The 21812-nt window shown below is 44.7% G+C and overlaps 1 long non-coding RNA gene across 1 annotated transcript; it reads right to left on the reverse strand.

The window, feature by feature from the left end:
* Positions 1-49: 49 nt before the first annotated feature.
* Positions 50-10166, reverse strand: LOC139186238 (uncharacterized). The gene is made up of 3 exons (XR_011569797.1): positions 9350-10166; positions 8260-8352; positions 50-2231 (listed from the first exon to the last, which is right to left on the reverse strand). It is a non-coding gene; the product is annotated as an uncharacterized lncRNA (long non-coding RNA).
* Positions 10167-21812: the final 11646 nt, after the last annotated feature.

Consider the following 21812-nt stretch of genomic DNA (forward strand, 5'->3'; position numbering starts at 1 on the left):
AGCTTTCTCTCCAATAGGAGAGAGGAACGCGCAAACAGGACACAAATCATTAACTTCAGAAACATTCAGTGTTCCCATCTTGTAGTTTCTTTTCCTTCTCAGCTGGTCCCAACCAGCACCATTTACATTATCTATTCTTTTTTCTTTTTTATTAACAGAGCTATAGTTGATTTACAATATGACAAAAGTTACAGGTAACATAGTTACAGTTACATAGTAACACTGTGAATCAGTAATGCTTCTGTGAACAGTGGGGTGCACGTATCTTTTTGAATTAGTGCTTTCATTTTCTTTGGATATATACCCAGGAGTAGAACTGGTGGGAATTATGGTCACCCTATTTTTTGCTTTTTTGAAGAACATTCATATTGTTCATATGCACAAATTTACATCCCCACCAACAGTGTACAAGGGTCCCCTTTTCTCCACATCCTCTCCAACTTTTGTTATTTGTGGTCTTTTTGATGATGGCCATTCTAACAGGTGGGGCTTCCCTGGTGGCTCAGTGGTAAAGCACCTTCCTGCCAATGCAGGAGATGCAGATTCGATCCTTGATCCGAGATGATCCCCAGAAGAAGAAAATGACAACCCACTCCAGTATTCTTGCCTGGGAAATCCCCTGGACAGAGGAGCCGGCTGGGCTACAGTTCATGGGGTCACAAAAAGTCGGACACAACTAAACTACTGAACAACAACAATGCTGACTGGTGTTCAATGGTATCTCATTGTGGTTTTGATTTGCATTTCTCTAATAATTAGTGATGCTGAACATCTTTGCCTATGCCTGCTTGGCCAGCTGTATGTCTTCTTTGGAAAAATGTCTCTTCAGGTCTCTGCCCATTTTTTAATGGGGTTGTTTGTGTTTTTGAGGTTGGGTTGTATCAGTTGTTTACATATTTTGGATAGTGATCCCTTATCGGCCATATCATTTGCTAAAATTTTTTCCCATTCAGTACGTTGTTTTTTCATTTTGTGGATGGTTTCCTTTGCTACACAAAAGCATTTAATTGGGTTACATTATGTATTCTTATTCTGAGAGAGAATGCGAGTCACACATTCAACTCCCAAGCATGGCTGCCGGCCACATTTTTAGAGATACCATCTGGCTGCAGTGGATCTGACAGTCTAGTGGAGAGTGGAGATTGCAACAGCCTTCTCCCAAATGAAAGGGGGTGATGGAAGCGTTTCATCATTGCCATGGAGATGGTCTCTGGCCTGGCCTGTTCGCATTCAAATGATTTGGGGCTTTACTCAACAAAGTGATATTCATTGGAAGGACTGATGCTGAAGCTGAAGCTCCAATACTTTGGCCACCTGATGCGAAGAGCTGACTCATTGGAAAGGATTCTGATGCTGGGAAAGATTGAGGGTGGAAGGAGAAGGAGGCAACAGAGGATGAGGTGGTTGGATGGCACCACGGACTCAATAGATATGAATTTGAGCAAACTCTGGGAAATAGTGGAGGACAAGGAGCCTGGCATGCTGTAGTCCATGCGATCACAGAGAGCCAGACATGACTTAGCGACTGAACAACAAAGTGAACAATGCCCGCTCCCTCTTCCATGAAGCCGCACCTAACCTATCTAACCAGAAGCGAGCTCTAATGCTTCGTACAGAGCTCTACGTTCTGTACAACATGACACTGTTGGGGGAGATGATGGCTACTTCAGATCCCTGCCCATGGTATCCTGTTTTATCTCAGTACCAGCTTCTTCGTATCCTACCCTAGGGATCGAACCCAGGTCTCCCACATTGCAGGCAGATTCTTTACCAGCTGAGCCACAAGGGAAGCCCAAGAATAGTGGGTAGCCTATCCCTTCTCCAGGAGATCATCCTGACCCAGGAATTGAACTGGGGTCTCCTGCATTGCAGGTGGATTCGTTACCAACTGAGCTATGACGGAAGCCAGAGCCTGCTCAGCCATTATCTATTTGAAAAATTGGGATCTGAGGAAATGGGAAGCAGCTACAGCTGTTACACAAACCATCCCCCCTCCTTCACACACATATCACCTATTGGATGGTAGCACCACGAACCCTCCCCGTGAAAACCCTTTCATCATTCTTTGTGCAACCACAAAGTTCATAAGGCCCTGTCATGACCAGCACTTGGCTTGCTTTCTCATCTGAGTTCAAGTTCCAGGTGTGCATGTTCAAGTTCAGGGTTTGTCATTGGTAGCATTCTTCCAAATAGGATCAAAGGTCCCAGCAAAGACAGGCATTGGCTGTGACCTGAAACACAAACCACATACATTTCTGCCAGGCAGTCCAGGAAAAGTGTACCTTTCTCCTCCCGCCAAGTGTTGCAGTGGGCAATTCTGCTACTATCCCCTTCTTTTCCTTTCTGTTGCATTGCTGCATCTTCCAGTTTCCTGAGACAGTGGCATTCACAGCTCACCCCTCGCCCCGGGGCACTGGGAACTGCAGTGCAGTGAAAATTTCAGCCTGACAGCACTGTGCTTCCAACCAAAAGTGGAACTCAACTTTTACATCCATCAGTTTGGAAGAAATGAAAATAGAACTCCATGGGTAGGTGGATGTGGACGGAGACTAGGTTGCCCTGATTCCAAAAGGCGTTGATTGGTTGAGTAAATTGATGCTAAGACGGACGATATCATTCTAAACATGTTTAGCTTTCTGGTTCTAGCTCAGCTTGGGTGAACAGTCCAAATTCTGTCAGACGTGTTTTTCTTTGGCTGTCAGCAACGTGTCTGTTGCCAGGATTCTTCCTTCTCTCCATCAGGCATAATTTTCAGACTTTGCCTTTCCTGTCAGGAAAAGTTTAATTCATCATTTTCCTCAGGCTTTGAGAGAACTTCTTCAGAGGGAAAGTGGTGGTATGGAGTGACTTCATGACAAAAATAAATATTACAGCACTTTATTCATATGTAATAAAAAATACTTATTTTGAGTAGGTAGTACATTCAAAAAGTTCAAATGTGAGTACAGGGGAGAAAACTCCATATTCCTATATATTCCATATAAATTAGCAGAGATATTCTTCATATGGGCCTCCCAGGGGACTCAGTGGTAAAGAATCTGCCTGCCAACATAGCAGACCCAGGTCTGATCCCTGGGTCAGGAAGATCCTCTGGAGGAGGAAATGACAACCCACTCCAGGATTCTTGCCTGGAGAATCCTATGAAGAGAGGAGCCTGGGGGGCTACAGTCCATGGGGTCACAGAAGAGTCTGACACGCTTAGTGACCGAGCATGCATGCATGCATTCTTCATATGGCTTCTGAAAGTAACTTTTTCTAATTCCTATTTCAGATAATTCTGAAACCAATATATAAAATATACGTTAAATGTACCAAAATGGGTTGTCCAATGAAAGCCCTGAAGCTAGACCTCGTGATTTGTTTGGTGTTTGCTTTTATTGCTTTTATAGAAATGTGACTGAACTTGTAATTAGTCTGGAAGCGTTTTAGGTACTCTGGAGTTTGATAAGGCAAGTTTCTTTTTTTTTTTAATTGGAATATAGTTGGTTTACAATGCTGTGTTAGTTTCAGGGGGTACTGCACAGCGATTCAGTGATATACAGACATATATTCATTCTTTTTCAGATTCTTTTCCCATATGGGTTGTCACACAATATTGAACAGAGTTTCCTGAACTCTACAGTATGTCTTTGTTGGTTTTCTGTCTCATCCACAGTAGTAAATATGTGTTAATCCCAAATTTCTAATTTATCCCTTCCTGACTTACTCTTGATACAGCATGTTACTTCTCTCTTAATGTCCAGTTCATCATTTCCTAGTTTTGGCTACTACTCATATCCCTTTGAAACGGAGGGTAGGGCCTCAATTCTTGAAAATGAGAGAACAGATTTTTTTTTTTTTAAGATGAGTTCTTTTGTTATTAAAACCCAAGGGAAAAGCTAGCTGGAGATCCACCTGGCCATACTCCAAGAGGGGACCCTTGGTCACTTGAGGCATATTTATTTTCTTTTTTTTAATCGGAGGATAATTGTTTCACAACATTGTGTTGGTCTCTGCGATGCATCAACATAAATCAGCCACAGGTACACGTATGTCCCCTCTCTCCTGAACCTCCCTCCACTTGGGGCATATTAAACAATCCAGGGAATCGGCTGGGTCTGGAGGACACATCTGTTTTGCTCCTGAAGCTTAAAATGGGCTGGAACTACAGCAGCTGGTTGAGTGGCCTGATCTTCAATGAACAGGCCTGGCCTAGCCCCATCTCCACACAGCAGGTCTGCTCAGCTTCTTGCCAGAGGTCAGCACTCAGGCCCAGGGAACGTGTCACTTATCTTTCTCTTTGCCCTACTCCACCTCCTACCACGCCTAAGGGAAAGCTCTCCAGGCCTAGGAGTGGGTGCAATTTGTCTTTTAATTGCTCTATAGCCTCTAGAAGATAAACCTATACAAAGTAGGCCATCCTTAAATGTTGACTATCGTAAGGCAACAAATTAAAAAATAAATGTTTATAGCATGTACTGTTATTTTATTTTATCATTTTTAATTACAATTATTCACTTTGATCTAGATTACAAGATACCTGGTCACCGAATTGATTTTGCTGGGTACTTTTTGATGTCTGAGAGAGGAGTCTGATTTCCTTGCCTAGGATTTGCCTCAGATGCTTTCAAATTCCCCTCCTCAGTCTATGGAGTGAAGGGGACTCTTGTGTATACAGGACCCCCTCCCCCACCCCCTGCTGTGTTGGGTCTGGAAAGTGTTAGTCGCTCAGTCACGTTGACTCTTTGTAACCCCATGGACTGTAGCCCAACAGGCTCCTCTGTCCATGGGATTCTCCAGGCAAGAATACTGGAGTGGGTTGCTATATCCTCCTCCAGGGGATCTTCCCAACCCAAGGATTGAACCCAGGTCTCCTGCATCACCAGCAGATTCTTTACCTGGAAAGCTCTAACTATTGGGTTGGCCAAAAAGTACCTTGGGTCTTCTGTGAGATGTTATGGAAAAATCCATCTGAGCTTTTTAGCCAACCCAATACTTGTGACCTGGTGACCAATCAAATGCTTCTAAAAAAGGTCTCAGCTTCCAAGATTTTATTGTATCAACCTTCTGACTAATTTCTCAACCTCTGCTGTGGTTCAGTCACTCATCTGACTGAAATGAAATTTCCACTGAAAAGTTGATATTTTTGGTGTCTTGCAGCAGCCCAATATATCTCTCACATCATAGAGCCCCTCCTCCTTGTTGTTGCAGGCCATGAAGCTGGGGAGGGATCCCAGAGACAGAAGGGGAATCCTTTCCTTTGGATTTATTTAATGATATAAAATATACCTGTAGTCCTCAACGGGGATGTGGTTCTTCCTTCTTCATTCCCTTTGGTGACCGTGGAGGAGAAAGTGTATAGGACCTCCCGAGGAGAAATGATGGAGTGGAAAGACGTTGAGTCTTTCCAATATCATCCAAGTTGAATATTCCAGGGCAATAAATAACTCCACCAAGCCAGCCTTCCTCAAGAAGGCGCAGGTGTGGAATGAAATGACAAGCAGCTATGCCTGGGGCACAGCCAAATTAAGCCACTGCCTTCTTAGACAGTGTTCAGTTCAGTTCAGTTGCTGAGTCATGTCTGACTCTTTGTGAGGCTTTCCTGTCCATCACCGACTCCCGGAGCTTGCTCAAACTCATATCCATCAAGTTGGTGATGCCATCCAACCATCTCATCCTTTGTTATCCCCTTCTCCAGGCTTCAATCTTTCCCAGCATCAGGGTCTTTTCCAATGAGTCAGTTCTTCACATCAGGTGGCCAAAGTACTGGAACTTCAGCTTCAGCATCAGTCCTTCCAATGAATATTCAGGACTGATTTCCTTTAGGATTGACTGACTTCTCCACCTTTTGGTTAAGATCAAGTGTAGACCCCTGGGGCCTGAGTAATCCTTGAGACTTCCCGGTGTAGGCCCAAGGTTCTGGTTATTCTATTGTGACTGTGTTTTGACTCATCTGGTTCCCAGGCAAGCCAAGGCAAAAACGAACCTGCCAACTCCTACCTCAAATTCACTGAACAAGACGTGGAATTTCTTTCTTTCTTTCTTTTTGAGACATGGGATTTCTTTCTTTCTTTCTTTTTAATGAATTTATTTTTTAACTGAAGGATGATTGCTTTACAGAATTTTCTTGTTTAATGTCAAACATCAACATGACTCAGCCATAGGTATGTATGGAAGGGAGGCTCAAGAGGGAGGGGACATGGGTTTTCTTGGTGTTTGATTTGTTGTTCTCCAAGCAGAAGTTTCATTCCACAGGAGCATTTCTCAGCACCTGATCGCATTTGCATAACAATTTTTATGGAATCTACAACCAAAGCCTTGATATTGATCCCCCAGCTGAGTGGAATATCTACGCACATAACAGCCCAGAGTGCCCTGAATCCTACCCCTTATTTTGTTGGTGCTGCTCCCACTCAGATGGATCAGGTTAGAGCAAAGCCTCCTCCCCAGTAACCTGGTAGAGCAGGAGTCCTCCCAGCGATAGAGCAGAAAGCGCAAAGCATGGTACTTTGTGGAGACTCATTTCATTCTCATGTCTACTTGGATTCACCTCACTGTGGAGGCTTGGCGAGGCTCCCCCCAACTTCTGCCCCTCACTGTCAATCTCTATACCCTCACTTGGCTTTGTCTTTACTGCCTGTTTCCCCAACCAGTATGTGAGCCCCCTGCAAGCATAGAATTGGTCTGATTCACTTCCTGCTATTCTCCCAGTGCCTAAAACAGTGCCTGCCCCATTTGTGGGCACATAAAAATATTTGTTAAGCAAATAAGGAAACGCTACTAATGCCAGCACTGGGTCAGGCCCTGTCCACACACTGTACATTTAACACAAGTGAGTATCAGCTTCATCTTTCTACAGGTGAAGAAAATGAGGAGTCATGAGGTTAAGCCACTTACTCAAGGTCATACAGTTAGTGCAGAGTCAGCTTGGAATTTGAACCAGGAATGTCTGCCTCTAGGGTGCTATCCCTTCTCCTATACACAGAAACTAACGATATCCATGGACTGTGAGTGTGTTCACTCTTCAAATGACCTTAGTTTTCTGCATGAGTAGAATGTAGGAAAATGGAAGGAATGGCAGAATATACATTGAAACTAAATTAGGAAACTAGGAGAACCCATGATGAGAGTCAGACTGAGCGACTTCACTTTCACTTTTCAATTTCCTGCATTGGAGAAGGAAATGGCAACCCACTCCAGTGTTCTTGCCTGGAGAATCCCAGGGATTGGGGAGCCCAGTGGGCTGCCGTCTATGGGGTCGCACAGAGTTGGACACGACTGAAGCAACTTAGCAGCAGCAGCAGCAGCAGCACAGTCTAAGCCAAAATATTTTGAACCAAAATCAGACAATTCTCACTATCTCAGAGAGTTTAATTCATTTACCTACAGTTCTTCCATCATTTTATACATATTGACTGAAGCCCTCGTATATGTATCTGGTTCTGTGCTAAGTGCTCAGAGAACAACAGATAGGATCTTAGCCTCCCTTTGGTTTACTGTCCTCCAGAGAAAACAAACACACATAAATTTCTGATTACAGACTGAAGAATGAGGAAGAAACATACAGTGTTCTTGCAGGGCATGTACAAGAGGGTTCTGACCTAGGCTGTGGGACAGGGAGGCAGGTCAGGGAAAGTTAGCCCATGGAAATAGTTTTAGAACAAAATTAATTCACCCTGGAGAACGTCTTTGTGAAAGAAAAACAAACAGTAAACAAATAGGACACACAACACAAAAATTACAGAAACACTGACAAGAGGGAATGTGAAGCAGGTCTTTAGGTTCGTGGGCAGGAGCACTGAAGAGGAATGAAGGCTGGGGCTATATATTTGGGAGTCTTCAGCTTACAAAGGGTACTTGAAATTGGGGGTGTTGATGAGATCACCTTGGAAGAAGGGAACGGAGCCACCACTGAGCTCTAAGACAGTCTAGCATTGAGTGGCCGGAAAGAAGAGGAGGTGCCAGCAAAGCACACAAGGGGGAAGGAGTCCAGGGAATGTGGCCTTGCTAAAGTCCAGGGGGGAAGGCTCACTAGGAAGTCACCTGGGAGAAATGACAGTGCTGGGAGCCAAGGGAGCTGGGGCCACGGGTGACCTTACAGGTGGAATGGTGTGCGCGCGAGTCCAGTGAGAGCTGGTTCAGAGTGCGTGGGAAGGGAGGGGCGGGAGCCAGTGGAGACCAGCCTTCTGCTAACCTGGGTCCATGGTCCAAATCAGGCTGCAGGCTCAGTTCTAGAAACTTTCACAGGAACACAGTCCCCTAACTCATCCACATACTTACTATTTGTTATGGGCTTCCCTGGTGGCTGAGTGGTAAAGAATCTGCCTGCCAATCCAGGAGACACAGGTTCCATCCCTTGGTTGGGAAGATCCCCTGGAGAAGGAAATGGCAACCCACTCCAGTATTCTTGCTTGGGAAATCCCATGGACAGAGGAGCCTGGCAGGCCATAGTTCATGAGGTCCCAAAAAGTCAAACATGACTTAGCGACTGAACAACAACCACCTCCACCACATACCCAATTCATATGTTGAAGTCTGAACCCCAGTATCTCTGAATGTGACTGCACTGGGAGTTAGGGCCCTTAAAGACACGACAAAGTTAAAATGGGCTCTTCAGTGTGAGTCCTGATCCAATATGACTGGTGTCATTGTAAAAAGAGGCAATTAGGACACAGACCACACAGACAGAGAGATGGACTACCATGTGAAGACACATGGCCATCTACAAGCCGCAGAGGGTAGTCTCAGGAGAAACCAACGCCTGCAACACCTTGGTCTTGGCCGTTTAGTCTCCAGAACTGTGAGAGAACAACTTTCTGTTGTTTCAGCCACTCAGCCTGTGTCCCTTCAGCATGGCCACTGTAGGAGATTAACATATTATGTCTGGCTGTTTGAGGACTATGGGAGTTGTTAAGAGTTGAGAAATTACAGCAGTGGGCAAAGTGGAAAATATCTATTAGCTGGCCCTTTATGGAAAATGTTGGCTGACCCCAGCTGTAGACAACAGCTTCAGGGTCACAGAGCTGGTCCATTCCCAAGCCAGGGTTTGAACCCAGCTTGGCCCCCGTGAAGCCTGTGCCCTGGCCCCTAGAGCGCGTGGTCTCTTGTCAGGCGAGAGAGAGCCGAGTCAGCTGATTCTTTCATTTCCATCAGTTCATGCTCTGTCCCATGGGCAGCTGCTGTGGGGAAATGCTGAGTCATAAATAATTCTTACATTAATGCCAAGGCAGCCGGAAGGGAAATGTCAGTAGGAAACAGTATTTCAAATAAGTGCAAATTTCATAATTCAGCCAATTGCTTATACTATTTATCATAGCAATTTTGCCTTAATCTGAACGAGGGCAGAATTCTCAATGTGGAAGACACTTACCTTCATTTATTTGGCCCGGGTATAGATGTGATAGAAAAATGAAGGCATTCTTCCTGCCGTTTAGAACCGGCTGAATGCGCCAAAGCAAAGAGAGGAGCCAGCCATCCTCTTTACAAAATTTGACCTTTGTATCTTTTAATCACCCTATCCAGGTGCAGCCTTGTGACAGCCTCTGAGTTTATAATCGAAAGGCTCTGGGAAATTTCGATTCCTACTCAGCAGAATGGCTCATCAGTGTAACATTATCCTTTCAGAAGTACATCACACAGGGCTTCCCAGATGGCTCAGTGGGAAAGAATCTGCCTGCAATGCAGAAGACATGGGTTCAGTCTCCTATCTGGGAAGATCCCACATGCCTCAGAGCAACTAAGATTTTGATCCTGTGCTCTAGAGTCCAGGAGCCACAAGCACTGAAGCCCTATGGCCCGTGCTCTGCAATGAGAAGCCAATGCAAAGAGAAGCTTGTGCACCGTGACTGGAGGGTCACTCCCACTCGCCACAACTAGAGAAAAACCCGTGCAGCAAAGAAGACCCAGTGCAGCTAAAAATAAATTAAAAATTTTTTAAGAGAAGAAGAAATACATCACACACATCTGCCCTTACCATCAGCTTCTTTCCCAGGAAGGCCCTTCTGAATAGTGTCCAGGGAGGTGGGGGCAGGTGTGTGTGCACACGCCAGTGTCCACAAGGCCAGGCTGCAGGGTTCAAGAGCAAGGCCATTCAGGTGGAGAAAGCTGCCTCCCCCAGTAGCACACTGTGGCCCTGAGGAATCTCGGGCCTGCGGTTCCCAGATCTGCTTTATCACGAGAAGCTGGAAATCCAGATTTGATCTGAAATTTCCCAATGTCTAAATCTTAGCAATGCATTACATAAAAAAAAAAAACAAGCCCTACCTACGCCCGACATTTTTTTTTTTTTTTTGTCTTGTCTATGGGCTGGATCCAGCCATAAGCTCTCAGTTTATCGCTCCTTCCCTGGCCACCCTGTCTTGCAAAGTCGAAGGTCAAAATCGCTCTGAACTCATGTGTGCTCATCATTGTCCATTTCAAAACCTCGCTTCAGGGTAGGGTCTGCCCGTGTGTATTTTAGTGTCTGTATCTGACTCATCCAGTCTCATACCCAGTTTCTCTCTCTCCCCTTTATTTCTGGAGACTGAAGTTCTTGGGGTTCTCTAAGTGCAGCTTCTGAGCCGTGCCTTCCCAAGTGAGGCATCAGGGTGGTGGTGGTGCTAGTGGTAAAGAACCTGCCTGCCAATGCAGGAGACATAAAAGACGCAAGTTTTGATCCTTGGGTCAGAAAGATTCCCCTGGAGACGGAAATGGCAACCTACTCCATATTCTTTCGTGGAAAATCTCACGAATAGACGAGACTCCGGAGGGCCACCGTGCATAGGTGGCAAAGAGTCAGACACCACTGAAGCGACTTAGCAAGGAATCAGGTTGAGCTAGGGCAGCAGGAAGGATGGGACTAGATTTTTCTCTGTCACCCTGACAATGTTTTCTAAACCTTGAGTGAGGTTTTCTGACTCAACCTCTGTCGCTGTTCACATCAGTTGCCAAGGAACAGAAGAAAGGATACTAAAAATATAAGCTTTGTCATCTCTCTGTTCTTTTTTATTCAAAGCTTTTTCTCCACTAAATGCTTCTACTTGACTCTTGAATTTCCATTTATTTTTCTCGTTTGTTCATGTATTCAGTCACTCGATAAACATTTATTAAATAGCAAGTGATATGTGCCGGGCACTGTTAGGAGCTGGGAAAGTCAAGATAAGTCAGACCTGGCCCCTGCCCTTGAAAAGCCAATAGTGATCTGGGTTCCTGGATGTCAAAAGCTAAAGTCTGTCTGGTGACCAAAGCCCCAATATTCATAACCTTTCTCCCTCACCACTCCTTCCTAGGTCTGGTGAATGTCGCTTGCAAGGGTGAAGGTGAACAATAGACCATAAATTAAAAGGGAAATAATACAATTCCTTAGGAGAAAAACATCATCATGGTGGATACCTTAAAACCAAGAAACGATTTCAGCAAAGAAATTATTTTATTTTTTAGTTTTCTTAATAGATTTTTATTTTTTAATCTTTTAAAAATTTTTATTGGAGTATGGCTGATTTACAATAGGGTATAGATTTTTTAAGGCAGTTTTCTATTCACAGCAAAATTGAGCAGAAAGTAAAGATACTTCTCATATACCCCTGGCCCTACATGTACACAGCCTCCCTCACTATCAAAATCCCACTCCATTCAGCTTGTTTGTTATAATCAATGAACCTGCACTGAAATGTTATCATCATCCAAAGTCCATAGTTCACACTAGGATTCACTCTGGGTGTTGTACATTCTTACGGTTTTTGGTAAATGGGTAATGGCAAGCCACTCCAGTACTCTTGCCTGGAAAATTCCATGGACCGAGGAGCCTGGTAGGCTACAGTCCATGGGGTCACAAAGAGTCAGACACGACTGAGAGACTTCACTCTCAATGATCCAATACTTCAGCCACCTGATGCGAAGAACTGGCTCATTGGAAAAGACCCTGATGCTGGGAAAGATTAAAGGCAGGAGGAGAAGGGGGCAACAGAGGATGAGATGGTTGGATGGCATCACTGACTCGATGGACATGGGTTTGAGCAAGATCCGGGAGTTGATGATGGACAGGGAGGCCTGGCGTGCTGCAGTCCAAGAGTCCCAAAGAGTCGGACATGACTGAGAGACTGAAATGACTGACTGACACACGGCCACAATGATTCCATCATACAGAGTAGGGTCACTGCCCTAAAAACCCTCTGTGCTATGCCTATTGGCATTAATTTTTTTTAACTGTGAAATGGTTAAGAAGCTGCTGCTGCTGCTGCTGCTAAGTCGCTTCAGTCGTGTCCGACTCTGTGCAACCCCATAGATGGAAGCCAACCAGGCTCCCCCGTCCCTGGGATTCTCCAGGCAAGAATACTGGAATGGGGTGCCGTTGCCTTCTCTGGATTTATATATTCAGTTCAGTTCAGTTCAGTCGCTCAGTCGTGTCTGACTCTTCGCAACCCCATGAATTGCAGCACGCCAGGCCTCCCTGTCCATCACCAACTCCCGGAGTCCACTCAGACTCACGTCCATCGAGTCAGTGATGCCATTCAGCCATCTCATCCTCGGTCTTCCCCTTCTCCTCCTGCCCCCAATACCTCCCAGCATCAGAGTCTTTTCCAATGAGTCAACTCTTTGCATGAGGTGGCCAAAGTACCGGAGTTTCAGCTTCAGCAACATTCCCTCCAAAGAAATCCCAGGGCTGATCTCCTTCGGAATGGACTGGTTGGATCTCCTTGCAGTCCAAGGGACTCTCAAGAGTCTTCTCCAACACCACAGTTCAAAAGCATCAATTCTTCAACACTCAGCTTTCTTCACAGTCCAACTCTCACATCCATACATGACCACTGGAAAAAGCATAGCCTTGACTAGACGGACCTTTGTTGGCAAAGTAATGTCTCTGCTTTTCAATATGCTATCTAGGTTGGTCATAACTTTCCTTCCAAGGAGTAAGCGTCTTTTAATTTCATGGCTGCAGTCACCATCTGCACTGATTTTGGAGCCCCCAAAAATAAAGTCTGACACTGTTTCTCCATCTATTTCCCATGAAGTGATGGGACTGGATGCCATGATTAGGACATCTCAATTAAGAAAAATCTCCTCCAAAAAATAATTGCCCAAACAGCTTTGATATTAAATGTATGGGTTCACATTCTTAGCTGTTTACAAATGTATCTGCTTGAATTTTATTTTACTGTCAAAATAAATGTCTACAGATTCATGGTTTGAACAGACTTCCAAAAGTGGGGTAGATAGTAAGTGTTCAACTGTAGTCTGTTCAATTTGTAACTTTTATCCAGAAACCAAGTAGATCTTAAATCTGGAGTCACCTGACCTTGAGCCTATACCTGACCCAGCCAGAAAGTAGAGGTGTGTCAATGGCCTGGGGAGGAAAGAATCTTATATAAAATTAGCAGAATGGTGTAGCTAACCATGTTACATCTTGGGTCCAAGCAACTCATTTAAGACAGCAGAATCCGGAAGAGGTAGAACTTCTCTGCAGTGGGAGGAAGGAGATGAGACTGGCTAGGATCTTCATATCCCTGATCATTGCCTTAGAAACAGGGGCAGAGTTGAAATCTGCTCATGAAAGACCTTCTTACTGTAATTGAGACACACCTAGCAGACCCACTGGAAGGGAAAGGAGCCAAGAAGTAGGAGCTGATGCCCTGCAGTAGTATGGGTAGGAAGAGGAAACTGAGGTAGTGAAATGATGAATTAACAATTACTGCAATCCAGTTTGCCCCTCGGAGAAGGCAATGGCACCCCACTCCAGTACTCTTGCCTGGAAAATCCCATGGACAGAGGAGCCTGGTAGACTGCAGTCCATGGGGTCACTAAGAGTCGGACACGACTGAGCGGCTTCACTTTCACTTTTCACTTTCACGCATGGGAGAAGGGAATGGCAACCCACTCCAGTGTTCTTGCCTGGAGAAAGAATCCCAGGGACGGTGAAGCCTGGTGGGCTGCCGTCTATGGGGTCGCACAGAGTCAGACACGACTGAAGCGACTTAGCAGGCAGGCAGGCAGGCAGTTTGTCCCGGGTGACCACCCAGATATCTTCTCTCAGCTCCAAACCCAACCTCCATTTGGCTTTGTGATTCTGGGGCTGCTGCTGCTATTGCTGCTGCTAAATCACTTCAGTCGTGTCTGATTCTGTGTGACCCCATAGACGGCAGCCCACCAGGCTCCACCGTCCCTGGGATTCTTTCTCCAGGCAAGAACACTGGAGTGGGTTGCCATTTCCTTCTCCAATGCATGAAAGTGAAAAGTGAAAGTGAAGTTGCTCAGTCGTGTCCGACTCTTAGCGACCCCATGGACTGCAGCCTACCAGGCTCCTCTGTCCATGGGATTTTCCAGACAAGGGTACTGGAGTGGGGTACCATTGCCTTCTCCGGATTCTGGGGCTGGGTCTCTACAAACCACGTGTTTGCTTTGGAGTTGGTTCCCTGTAAAGCTGTGCCTGCAGGACCGATACTAGGGTGGTCTGCATGGAGGATGGAGAAAGTCATACTCCTTCCTGACCACTTCTCGCTCCTGGGAGCAACATCATGGCAACACATCTTCACCCCAGCAGCAGCAATTCCTGCCCATGGCAACCACCAAATCCAGTTTGCAGTATTTCCAGTGCTTACAGAGTGTTCTCCTCACACCCCTTCAGACACATCAGCACCAACCAGCTGGCACTCCTCTTGGATGGTTTGGTTTGCAGCTCTGTGGGGTTTTTCCTTCAAGCATCTAAATTTCAATCATTTCAGCCTCTTTGTTCTCCAAGCCCTAGGGGTCATAGCCATTTCCTACTGTTGCCACTTCCCTAATAATATGCTGCTGCTGTTGCAAAGTCGCTTCAGTCGTGTCCGACTCTGTGCGACCCCATAGACGGCAGCCCACCAGGCTCCCCCGTCCCTGGGATTTTCCAGGCAAGAACACTGGAGTGGGTTGCCATATCCTTCTCCAGTGCATGAAAGTGAAAAGTTATATGCTACTTCCTAATAATTTTGCCACTTCCGGTTTCTAGTCCACAGATGTGTACTTCATTAACAATTAAGCCTTCTCAATTCAACTATTTCTTCACTGGAACCTGACTGACTTACTCTTAAGGTTTGCTCTGTTCAGATATTCATTCAACAACAATGTAGTGAGTTCTCACTGGGTGCCAGGCACAGTGCTCAGGCCTGGGGATGCTGTGATGAACAAGCCAGACAACTCCTTGCATTCAAGGGGGGAGAGATAAATGCAATTAACAAGCATATGGAATCTTTTACCCCACTTCCCTTTACTGCAGGAAGAAATTCAAACTCTCAATTTCTAATGTAAATGCTTAATGCTCATTTAGCTTCTCAGTGAATTTGTAATACTGAAGTAGCCACTGCTTCCTACATCATCATATAAGCCTCACTGATAGACGTCCTTGTTAGGCTGACAATTATGCTGGCAAACACTCTGCTCCCGCTAGTGGAAACCCACACTGATCAGGAGTCCCTTGTGCTTGCTCCCAGTCCTGTGTCTGACATTTATATTTACATTTCTGATTACATTATTCAATGAAATTATATGTAAACCAATAAAATGTAAAAGGATGAGTATTACTTTGTTAAAACTAAATTATATGAAGGTTGTTACAAGCAACTCATTTGAAAAGACCCTCATTTGGAAAGATGAAGGCGGGAGGAGAAGGGGACGACAGAGGATGAGATGGCTGGATGGCATCACCGACTCAATGGACATGAGTTTGAGAAAACTCTGGGAGTTGGTGATGGACAGGGAGGCCTGGCGTGCTGCAGTCCTTGGGGTCGCAAAGAGTAGGATATGACTGAGTGACTGAACTGAACTGTTACAAGCAGTAGTGACACGAGAAGAGATTACGTGTCTGAGAGGAGCATTTCATCTGTGTGTTCTTTCTACAAATCTATGCTGCTGCTGTTGCTGCTAAGTCGCTGCAGTCGTGTCCGACTCTGTGCGACCCCATAGACGGCAGCCCACCAGGCTCCTCCGTCCATGGGACTTTCCAGGCAAGAGTACTGGAGTGGGGTGCCATTGCCTTCTCCAGGCACCCTGGATTAGATCACAGAATAGAAAGAGACTATAGAAAAAGTGTTGTAAAGTCCAAAGAAAGCCCGCAGTTTAGTTAATAATAATGTAGCAATGTTGGTTCCTTAATTTTGACAAATGGAGATGGTAAGGACAGGGAGAACTGGGTGAGGGGTAATCAGGAACTCTGTGCTATATTTGCAACTTATCCGTAAGTCTAAAATTACCCTCAAATAAAATGTTTGTTTTTTAAAAAAACTAAATTACATGCTTTGGAAGATTAGATAATGGTAGGTTGTTTTTAAACAATGCTGTTAAATTAGGCATAGGCAAAACCTAATTGTAAAAGATACAGAAAAAATTCTTTTTCAATCTTGCTTTTACAAGTTTCCTTATGTTCACGCTCCACTTGAAAGAAACTGAAGCTGGAAATTGTAGATGATACTTTTTGGCTATAATTTATGTAAGAAAGATGATACTGAACTTGAATCAACAAACACATTCAAAATGATGCTTTTGTCTCTGAGTTAAAACCGAGGTAAACAAATATGCCTTTATTTACATTTTCATAAAAATATTTAACATAAATAAATACCACTTTTTATGATTCCCCAATATCAGTGTCTAATTTATAATCGACTTACCCTCTACTGGTGTCAGTTGAGTCAAATAAGGCTGCATCTACTAACAATTAAACCAAAATAATCACAGGATCTGAATGACATTCTAGAAGACACAGTCAGGGCGTGAAGAGTGATGAGGTAATGATCTTATTTGCGACGCGGAAATAGAGACACAGACTAGAGAACAAATGTGTGGATACCAAGATGACGGGATGAATTGGGAGACTGAGACTGAGGTACATATACTATTGATACTATGTATAAAATAGGTAACTAATGAGAACCTACTGTATAGCACAGGGAACCTACTCAATGCTCTGTGGTGACCTAAATGGGAAAGAAATCAAAAAAAAAAAAAAAAAAAACAAGAAAAGGAGATATATGTATAGCTCATTCACTTTGCTATACAGCAGAAACTAACACAACATTGTAAAACAACTATACTCTAGTGAAAATAAATTTAAAAAGAGTAACAAGGTTAGGGGTGAAGGGCTTCTTGGGGACATCAGAAAAACTGAGGAAATGACATTTGAGCTGAGGTCAGAATAAGGCTTAGAGAATTTTGGTTGACAAGAGTTTAAGGAGCGAGAAAGTCATGCAAGCAAATAAATACAGCAGTGTCAGGAGATGGTTGTGCTGACGCATTGTAGCAGGAACCGAGAGGGGAGAGGGGTGCTGCTCATTTCTAATGGAGGACGTCAGAAGAGGCTGTCACACAGCTGGGCTTTGCAAGAAAAGAAGGCGTTTCCTGGGCAGATGCGAAAGGGAGCGGGAGCGATTTCTGGCAGTGGGAGCAATATTAATAAAGCCCAGAGGTGTGAAACAGCCTGTTATGTTTGGGGAACCATAAATAGTTTTATACAGGGGAGTAAAACAGTGAGATTCACATTTTTGCAGGAGCCTTTAGCAGCCTGTTCCTTAAAGTGTGACCCGAGAACCTCGAACAGCAGGGAGCTTGTTAGAGATGCAGAGCCTCAGACTCCTCCCAGACTGACTGAATCAGAATCTGCATTTTAATAAGAATCCTGATGACTCAGATGCGCATCGCTGTTTAAGAACCATTGTCTACAAGATGGATTGGAGGCGTGTGTTCTGAAGTCAAGGGAGATCTCAGAAAGTATTATAGTAGTCTGGGCAAGAGACAAGATGTCCAGAGGTTAAAAAAAACACACACATTGGCACTGAGGAGGGAAAACAGAGGTTTACAGAGGTGTAGGGATGAAATTATAGGACCTCCTTACAGAGGTTTAGGGATGAAATTATAGGACCTGGGGACAAATCTGATGACATAAGGGACCTGCAAGAGGAAGCAGGAGACGCGATGGTAAGTTTTACATTGCCATTACAAAATCAAATTATATACATTTACAATAAAATACATTTTGTTAAAAGCAATGGTAACGCATTCTCAAAAGTCATCACTGCCTAATTATCGCACTACATTTTACTCTTTTCCAAGCTCTGGAGGTTATTTACATCTGCTGTATCTGTCTAATGGACATACCATTTAGTAGGGCATTTCTGTATCTCTCTCTACCATCACCCCCAGTAGCTTGAAACCTGCCATGGCGGGAATATACAAACACAGAAGTTGGTCAAGGCTACAAATTAGGGCTCAGTTTGTTGTTTTGTTGATTTTCTAGCTCAGGGGTCAGCAAACATTGACTATGAAGGGCCAGAGAGAAAATATTTGGGGCTTTCTGGACCACACAGTTCCCATCACAGCCATTTAATTGTGCTGTCGTCCAGTGGAAGCAGCCACAGAAAATCGTAAACCATGAGTGCTATTGTGTTCTGATCACATTTTATTGATGAAATAGGCATGTATCCTTTGGATCATGTTTTCCTCTGAATATATGTTCAAGAGTGGGATTGCAGGATCATATGGTAGCTCTATTTTTTTTTTAATAGGTAAGAAGTGGATTTATTCAAATACAGAGAGAAGCACACTCCACAGAGAGAATGTGGGCCATCGCAGTGGGCAAGTGCTATTTTTAATTTTTTCAGGAACCTCCATATGGTTCTGGGCTTCCCTGGTGGTGCTAGTGGTAATGAACCCACCTGCCAATGCAGGAGACATGGGTTCAATCCCTGGGTCTGGAAGATCCCCTGGAGAAGGAAATGGCAACCCACTCCAGTATTCTTGCCTGGGAAATCCCATGGACAGAGGAGTCTGGCAGGCTACAGTCCATAGGGTCATGTGGAGTCAGGCATGACTGAAGCGACTTAGCACACATTCCATACTGTTCGCCATAGTGGCTGTACCAATTTATATTCCCACCAACAGTACCGAAGATTTCTCTTCTCTCTACACCCTCTCCAGCATTCACTGTTTATGAATTTTTTGATAATAGTCATTCTGACTGGTGTGGTGATATCTCATTGTAGTTTTGGATGTAAACACACTGCTATATTTAAAAATGGATAACCAACAAGTTCCTACTGTATAGTACCGGGAACTCTGCTTGATGTTATGTGACAGCCAGGATGGGAAGGGAGTCTGGGGGAGAATGGATACATGTACATATATGGTTGAGTCCCTTCCCTCTTCACCTGAACCTATCACAACTTTGTTAATCCGCTATACTCCAATACAAAATAAAAAGTTTAAAATAATAGGCAGCGGCCAGTTTTTTTTGTTTTGGTTTTATGCCCACAAACATGTGCTGGAGAAAGTGTTAATAATGTAAGTTATGCTTTAAAGAGTTTTATGTCTATAGCCAGGACATAATAGTGTAAAAACCTGAGGAAATAAACTCTTCCAATATTGAGATCTGTCATCTGATTCAGCTTAGAAGTCACTTGCATCACTGATGAACAAATGAAGTTCCAATATGTGTCTTCTGCTTCATATTCACTATTATAAACAAAGACATGAGCCAACATCTGTGTTGGGGCTGTTACCAAATTGGACCAAGACCACCTGGTTTGGTCAGGAGGTTCTTTCCCACTCGGTTTCGCAGTGCCAATGACGAAACTGAGTTTGGTGCAAGCAAGACAGGATTTTATTCAGTGGCCAGAAAATAGAGAGAGGGAGCTTATGTTCTAGAAGCACCTTCTCCCCAAAGTGAGGAGGTGGGGGGGCTCCTTCAGAATTATTTTGGGGGGGGGCTCCAAAAATCACTGCAGATGGTGACTGCAGCCATGAAATGAAAAGATGCTTGCTCCTTGGAAGAAAAGTTATGACCAACCTAGATAGCATATTCAAAAGCAGAGGCATTACTTTGCCAACAAAGGTCCATCTGGTCAAGGCTATGGTTTTTCCAGTAATCATGTTTGGATGTGAGAGTTGGACTGTAAAGAAAGCTGAGCACTAAAGAATTGATGCTTTTGAACTGTGGTGTTGGAGAAGACTCTTGAGAGTCCCTTGGACTGCAAGGAGATCCAACCAGTCCATCCTAATGAAAATCAGTCCTGAATATTCATTGGAAGGACTGATGCTGAAGCTGAAACTCCAATACTTTGGCCACCTGATGCAAAGAACTGGCTCATTAGAAAAGACCCTGATACTGGGAAAGATTGAAGTCAGGAGAAGGGGACAACAGAAGATGAGATGGTTGGATGGCATCACTGACTTAATGGATATGAATTTGAATAAACTCCGGGAGTTGGTGATGGACAGGGAGGCCTGGCGTGCTGCAGTCCATGGGATTGTAAAGAGTTGGACACGACTGAGCTACTGAACTGAATTGAAGAGTTAGGAGGCAGACAGGTGATCAGGGCTCTAGGAAAAGGGCACTCACAGTCTTCCACACTCCTTTGCGTGTGGCACAAATTGTGCCTAGCAGAGTGCAAATTCTCCCTTTGGGTGGAGATTGTAGCATGACAAAGAAGCAGAGGTAACTCTCTGACATGTCCAGGTTTCACCTGCACAGGTGCATTCCTGTGGTCAAGACAGGGAAGGGCTGAGGCAGTTGACCATCCTATATTTCTCAAAGCGCATATCTCTCAAAGTACAGCAGCAAAGCATCTCTGCCAAATGTCAGGTACTTTTGAAAATAAACACAGAAATAAAGCAAGGCCAGTGTCCTTTGGCTCTCAGGGGTTGGTATGGAAATAGAGAGATAAAGCAAAGCAAGAAAATTGGTGGCCTTTAGCCTACTTTGCCCACCATCTTGGACTTAGTCCATTCAGCCCGGTTTTGTCTCAGGCCTTAGTGTCATACTGCTGATAAAATACAACAAACGAAGAAAGAAAGAAAAAAACAGTTTCTGCACCAGGGGCCTGGGCTGCATAGCATGGGTGACAAGGCCACAGTCCTTGAGCAGTTGCACCATAGGATGGCTGTGCTTACCAGAAGCTAGTAAACATCAGTGAAAGCATTTGGTAAGCATCGATGGGCTTCCCAGGTGGCTAGTGGTAAAGAATCTGTCTGCAATGCAGGAGGCCCAGGTTCAATCCCTGGGTCGGGAAGATCCCCCCAGAGACGGCCATGGCAACCCACTCCAGTCTTCTTGCCTGGAGAAGCCCTTGGACAGAGGAACCTGGGGGGCTACACTCCATGGAGGTCACAAAGAGTCAGACACGACTAAAGCGACTTAGCTCGCATGCACAAGCATCAATAGGCCACATGGTGTGTGGCTGCGGTGTTTTAGTCGATGAGTCATGCCTGACTCTTGTGATCCCGTGGGCTAGAGCCCTCCAGGCTCCTCTGTCCATGGGATTTCCCAGGCAAGAATACTAGAGTGCGTTGCCATTCCCTTCTCTGGGGGATCAACCTGACCCTGGGATTGAACCCAAATCCTCTGCATTGCAAGCAGATTCTTTACTGACTGAGCCACCAGGGAAGTCCCCAGGCCACATGGAATTTACAGTAAAGATCATAGTATATTTTATTATATTTGTAAATTGTGTGCCATATGTTCTTTCTCTTTTTAAGATTTTATTACTTATGGTAGACCAAGCATGAACATAATATTGTGTTGGTTCTCCCTCTCCCAGTTCCCAAGGGGATGACACAGAGGGACCCACCTGGGTATTATGCATGTACCTGGTTGTGGAACACTGAGGAACACTGAGTTTGAGGGCTTCAGTGCCAGTTTTATTTCTGGTTTCACCACATGGCATTCTGGATCTTAGTTCCCAGACCAGGAATCAAACCCATGCCCCCTGCAGTGGAAGCTCAGAGTCTCAACCACTGGACTGCCAGGGAAGGCCCCACACATTCTTCTTATCAGAAAAACTCCTAATAAATGTACGTGTATATAGGGATCCTCTTTGATTTCTAGAGAGTTGCAGTGC

The sequence above is a fragment of the Bos indicus genome, chromosome 2, assembly GCF_029378745.1.
Source record: "Bos indicus isolate NIAB-ARS_2022 breed Sahiwal x Tharparkar chromosome 2, NIAB-ARS_B.indTharparkar_mat_pri_1.0, whole genome shotgun sequence".
NCBI lineage: Eukaryota > Metazoa > Chordata > Mammalia > Artiodactyla > Bovidae > Bos > Bos indicus.